Source organism: Sus scrofa, chromosome X, assembly GCF_054392235.1.
Source record: "Sus scrofa isolate SSC_HxYL_T2T_F1_AM1 chromosome X, Sscrofa_HxYL_maternal_Yorkshire_Landrace_v2.0, whole genome shotgun sequence".
NCBI classification, from domain to species: domain Eukaryota; kingdom Metazoa; phylum Chordata; class Mammalia; order Artiodactyla; family Suidae; genus Sus; species Sus scrofa.
The window spans coordinates 76,854,876-76,861,758 of NC_139401.1; the positions used below are offsets into that span (position 1 = coordinate 76,854,876).

At 35.1% G+C, this 6,883-nt stretch overlaps 1 pseudogene; it reads left to right on the forward strand.

Annotated features, from left to right (window-relative positions):
* The first annotated feature begins 5,819 nt into the window (after positions 1-5,819).
* LOC100158089 (transmembrane emp24 domain-containing protein 7 pseudogene) lies at positions 5,820-6,681 on the forward strand (annotated as a pseudogene).
* Positions 6,682-6,883: the final 202 nt, after the last annotated feature.

The window sequence follows — 6,883 nt, forward strand, 5'->3', positions numbered from 1 at the left end:
TTAAGATAATAAATGGGTCTAAAGTTCAGGTCTCCAAGGCTACATATTACAGGGGGTAATAACAATTCTAGCAATAACTACCATTTCTTGAACACTTTATGTATAACATCACTGTATTAATACTTTCATATTTGATATCTCTCATTCTTTCAACAACCCTATGAAGAAGAAGTTATTGCTTTTGTTTACTAAATGAATAATGTGGGGATTAGGAAAAAAAAAGTAAGATTCAGAGCTTGACAATGTGTCAGTCGGAACAAAGAAATCTTACTATTCTATCCTGCTACAATGGCCATTGCCTAAGTATGAATGAGTTTTGTTCTGCTTTTTCCTGGTAGAAGCAATGAGGGTCACTATAAAGAGAACTAGAAAGAAAGAAGGTGAGAAGCTGAAGGTAAAGCTCTTTTTTTCTGTTTTTCCTAAGACTGATTCTAGCTGTTTGATACATAAATTTCATGCAGAATATTGAAAAAGTAATCAATAACCATGTATTTTTGACATATATATAACTACCATTTTAAGTACTTTTAATTTCATAGTATATTATTATTATTAGATATTTATAATAATTGAGACCAACTTATGCCAGGCTATAGTCTTCATGTTAAAATAACTTTGTGCGATAGACATCATTATCCTTACTTTACCAGTGAAAAGAGAAATGTAAAGAGATTGATAACTCATCCCAGGTCACATAGCCACAAAGTGGCTTATGGTGAGGCATGACTTGCTCAAAAGTTCAAATGCTTGGAAGTTCCCTCTGCAGTGCAGCAGAAATTAATCTGAATAATATCCACGAGGACGCAGGTTCAATCCCTTGGCCTTGCTAGGTGGGTTAAAATCTGGCATTGCCATGACCTCTGGTGTAGTTCATAGCCACGGCTCAGATCATGCATTGTTGTGGATATGGTATAAGCTGGCAGCTACAGCTCTGATTTGACCCCTAGCCTTGTAACTTCCATATGCCAGGGGTGTGGCTCTAAAAAGTTAAAAAAAAAGAAGAAGAAGTTCAAATGCTAAACCATGACAGACACTCACCCACTGCATTGATTCTCCTTAGACTACACACTCAGAGTTCTTGGTAGTAGAACTAGTCCATGACAAGTCATCAACTTTTAAATCACATGGATCTATATATTATTAGCAACATGTTATACCTGCATATCAGATTCTCATCACAGAGCATAACCTGGAAGTTCATTTTTCTCAACATTTTAAAATTCTAAATGGAAAGATTTATACTTACAAGAGAAACCTCTAAAGAGGACTTTCTTTCCATTGGATGCTTTGCAGTCTATTACTGTCTTAAGTAATACCACCAAAGTGATGTGAATATATACTACTAAGTTACTTTCTTTTAACCTAGTATAGCTCAGTTATAGTCTAGGAGGAAGATCATTTTGGCATTTGGCATCAATTTACAATAAGCAAAATTACTAGAGAAAGGCCTTAAGAAACATGTTGCTGGGCTTACTATAGAGGTACAGTTGATGATATCACTCATAATATACTCTTTAAGAGTGCTCATGAAGGACTAGTTCTCTGATCTTAGTAACAATAGCTCTGCTTCTTAAGCAACCAGTCTATATTTGTTGTTTAGAAAATGTGAATCATACAACTAATAGGGTTTCCTTATTTGCATTGAAATCTTAAAAGTTCAGAATCAGATGTGTAGCTCATGTTTAGCAAGTGTGAATAACTTTTCAAGCATGTATTTTGCATACTAACTGCATTCAGACATTCTTTATACAGTCACTGCTATTTCCTTATTTCCAAAGCCATAAGCTCTTTCCAAACTTTACAGAGGCAGTTGTGCAGTGGTTACAACCATGGCCTCTACAGTTAGATTTTCTGAGTTTGAATCTACTGTCACTCACTATGTGACCATGGGCAAAGTATTTACACACTTTATACCTCAGTTTCTGCATTTGTTGAATAAACATAATAATAGTACTTACCTTCTAGAGTTGATATGAGTATTACACTAAGGCAATATAGGTGAAGTGCTTATAACAGAGCCTGATACTCAGTACCACAGCATTGAATAACTCTGTAGGATACAATTTACATAGGATGCAGTATGAACAAAACCTCCTAGATTTGGACAGTATGGTAGCTCTGCTGACACACAGTAAGTGCCATACACATATTAATCATTGTTATTGTCATCCTATGCTCATGAAGCAGACATTTAATGGAAAATAACAAATTCTTACATTTCAACCTACTGGGAAGTATATATACAATGCGCATATATGTGCACGCACACACACACACACACACAAAAATACATCTTGAGGAAACAAGGTAGAACTCGCATGATTTTAAAAATTAACACTTTTATTTTATTAAGTAAAAAATAACAATGACTCATTCTAAAAAGAGATAGAAGCAACTGTATTGAAGCTGTTCAAAAAAGGGTTTGTATGATCAATGTTAAATCTTTCTGGACAGTTATTGAAATTGCATTTGAATGACAAAAACATTATGATAAACAAGTGAAAATCTACAATAGATCCCAGGTGCTGGCTTTTTTGGGAATGGCAATCTCATGGCTGTGTTCTTCTCTGGACCATGTGCAATCCATGCATGGGGGCATGAAATTTTTAATAGAAAAATTCCAGTCAGCCAGCAAGGGTGCAGTTAAAACCCCAGCTGCTCTTTAAAGGTAAGGAAAGGGGGAAGGGAAATATTTGACAGCAAACATTGATGTTACTATTTGTCTTTCTCTTTTTGACTTACTTCAATCAGGATGAGAGTCTCTAGTTCCATCCATGTTGCTGCAAATGGCATTATTTCATTATTTTTTATGGATGAGTAGTATTCCATTGTGTAGCACTGAGAACTATGTCTAGATACTTGCAACGGAGCGAGACAATGGGAGAAACATTTATCTATACATGTATGTGTAACTGGGTCCCCATGCTTTACGGTGGAAAAAAAAGTGTGTTGGGGAAAATAACAATTAAAAATAAATAAATAAATAAATAAAACATTGAAGTTACTATAGATTAAAGGACATCTTAGCTATTCAGGGAAAATTATTCAAGATATCACATAACTTAGAAATTCTTTTTTTATATATCAAAACTCAAGTACATTTCTAAAGCAGTGAAGCAAATATCAGGTATATTTCTAAAACAGTAGTGCAAGTAGACCTATCTATAAAATTTCATATGCCTATAATACTCATACATATTACTATGTGCGATTACATGATTACAATGTCATTCTATTAAATGTTGAAAGTTTTGAGTTTTGTGTGTGTGTAAGTGGGTTTTAATCTGTATAAATGCAAATACTTCAGGGAGGTCACACTTTACATTCTTAGTCAGCAACCACCAAAATTGTTAGAGAAGCCTTTAGATGAAGAGGCATGAGAAAGTTGGGATTGAAGGCAATTTAGAAAGGTAGGACAAGTTTATGACACATGATTTATCAAGAGCATTCCTTGATATTTACTGTTTTGTAAATAGATCATTTTTGCAACATTTTAGACTCCACATATGTGTATCATAGGGTGCCTGTCTTTTTCTTTCTGACTTACTTCACTCAGTATGATAGTCTCTAGTTCCATCCCTGTTGCTGCAAAAGGCATTATTTTGTCCTTTTTATGGCTGAGTAGTATTCCATTGTATATATGTATCACATCTTCCTAATCCATTCATCTATTAATCGGCATTTAGGTTGTTTCCATGTCTTGGCTATTGTGAATAATGCTGGGATGAACATACAGATGCATGTGTTTTTTTCAATGAAATTTTTGTCTGGATATATGCCCAAGAGAGGGATTTCTGGGTCATATGGCAGTTCTATATTTAGTTTTCTGAGATATTTCCATACCATGTTCCATAGTGGTTGTACTAATTTACATTCCCACCAACAGTAGAGGGGGGTTCCCTTTTCTCCACATCTTTTCCAGCATTTGTTATTTGTTGACTTGTTAATGATGGCCACTCTAACTGGTGTGAGGTGGTAGCTTATTGTAGTTTTGATTTGAATTTCTTTAATAATTAGTGATGCTGAGCAATTTCTCATGTGTTCCTGCTAGCCATCTATCTTTTATTTGGTGAAATGTCCATTTATGTCTTTTGCACATTTTTCAATTGGGTTGTTTATTTTTTTAGTGTTGAGTTATATGAGTTGCTTGTATATTTTGGAGATTAAACCTTTTTTGGTTGAGTCATTTTCAAAAATTTTCTGCCATTCTGTGAGTTGTCTTTTAGTTTTTTTCATGGTTTCCTTTTCTGCGAAGAAACTTTTGAGTTTAATTAGGTCCAATTAGTTTATTTGTGTCTTTATTGTCTTTATTCTAGGCGGTGGATCAAACAAGGTATTGCAGTGATTTATGTCAAAGCGCATTCTGCCTATGTATTCCTCTAGGAGTTTTATAGTGTCTGGCCTTACATTTAAGTCTTTAATCTATGTTGCATTTATTTTTGTGTATGGCATTAGGCAATGTTCTAATTTCATTCTCTTAGATACAGTTGTCCAGTTTTCCCAGCACCATTTACTGAAGAGACTATCTTTCCTCAACTGTATGTTCTTGCCTCCTTTGTCATAGATTAACTGACCATAGGTGTTTGGGTTTGTTTCTGGGCTTTCTATATTGTTCCATTGATCCAGATTTCTGTTTTTGTGCCAGCACCATACTGTCTTGATGACTGCAGCTTTGTAGTAGAGTCTGAAGTCAGAGAGCCTGATTCCTCCAGTTTCACTTTTTCTCTTAAATGTTGCTTTGTGTATTTGAGGCCTTTTGAGTTTACATACAAATTTTAAAATATTTTTTCTAGTTCTGTAAATAATGTCTTGTGGGGAGTGGGATGGATTTGGAATCTGGGGTTAGTAGATTAAAACTCTTGCATTTGGAGTGAACAGGCAATGAGATCCTTCTGTATATCACAGGGAACTATATGTCTAATCATTTGTGACCTAATATGATGAACGATAATGTGAGAAAAAGACAGGTCACTTTGCTGTACAACAGAAATTGACAGAACTCTGTAAATCAATGATAATAAAAAATAAAAAAATAAAAGCTATGTTTGTAAATAAACAAACAAAATAAGAGCATTCCTGAAAAAGACAATATAGGTCACAGGATTCTCAGCAAGAGATTATCTATCACTCAGTAATTAGAACACACATTGACTTTTCTTTTCTTGCTTCTCTCTAGGTACACCCCTGCAGAAAGCACCAGAAAGAATATTGGGTGGATAGGAGATAATTTGTCCGGCTTCTTCGCACTGAGTAAGAAGGACTGCAAATAATTGAAATCGTTTGGAGATGTTTAGAATTTTCTGGACTTCAGTCTTAAACTCCTTATTGCCATATTGGCCTCTCACAAGTTTTCTTACAAATATGCTCTATCCTAGACCAGAAATTTAATTTAATAATTGTGAATGTGTGTGTCTGGATATGTAATCTTGTGTATCTTACCTGGTTGCAATAACAAGTTAATCTTGTTATAAATTTAGGTACTATTTTATGCATTTCATATTTCATCTACAAAACAGCTCTATGAGGTTGATGTTATTGTTTTCATTTTACAAAGACACTGTGGGTATAAGGCTAAAGTTATAAGTAGATTGCATTCCATTCCAACCACTTTGATCCCAAAGCTCTATTACATTTCCAGCATACTTTAAGTCATTGGATTTTAATTTGCAATCATTTTTAAAACTGTTTATATTGTAACAATTTATATATATACATATATATATGACTGTTATATATATTTTGTTTCAGCTGACTTCATTAACAAATGGTTTGCTTTAGTTTTCTTAAATGGAGTACAGGTTGTCAACATAAGTTAGGGGATGTTAGTCACCCATTTAAAAAACTCAGGTGTCTTGCTAACAAGGTCATTCCTGGTCCTAGTTCCTCATCTCACAGCACCCCTCACCCACAGGGGATCACTTCTCACCCTGAATGTCTCTGAGGCTCAGAGTGACTCTGCAGTTTATCCTTGCTGGCAGCAGGAGAGGAGGACTGCCCAGCAAAAATGTACTGACCCCAGCATCCACATAGCTTGGGCTGACCATGGCTACCTCAGGATACTGCAGATAGAGTCTATAAAGAGCTGGATGGCCACCACAGTTCACTGGGCACTGCTGCTGCTAGTGCCTGCCTGGTTGCCTCTCCAAGATCAGGTCTGAACTACCTGACTCACCTAGAAATGCTTCTATTAGGACATCATGCTGATCACCAAGTGCACCCTCAAGTTACATGTGATTACTGGCAGCCACTATGATGTAGATTGTTGATCACAAAATCCTGATGGAAATGTGTTATACACAGAGATGAAGAAACAGCCTCTAAAAATGGGACAACATTTTTTTCAGCGATGAATATTCTGTCTTCACCTAAAAACATATATTTTGATTTTGAAGTTGGAGAAGATTCACCTTTGTTTCCTAGTGAAAATCAGGTCAGTACTCTTACCCAGATGGAATCTGCCTGTGCTTCAATTCACCAAGTTCTGAAATCTGTCATCAACTATCAGACTCATTTCCTTTTGAGAGAAACTCAATGCCTAAGCCAGCTAAGGATCAAAATACAAGACTAGCCTATTTGTCAGTAGAAGACCACATTCTTCTCATGGTTAGCATAGGGCTGATATTTATTCTGAAATAATTTTTCTCAGATAAAAGAAGCATGACAACTTGTGCTGGACCATAGCTACATTTTTTAGAATTAATGCATCCTAATCACTGTACAATTGCTATCATTTAATTAATTTTAGGTATGGAATAAATTAATATTGGCAATATTTATAAAAATCTTATTCATACACTTGCTTGGGAGGATGTACAATGCATAGCTCAAACTTGGAAAGTACCTCATTTTATTTGTATAGGTAGAAAAACCATGGAACTTAGTT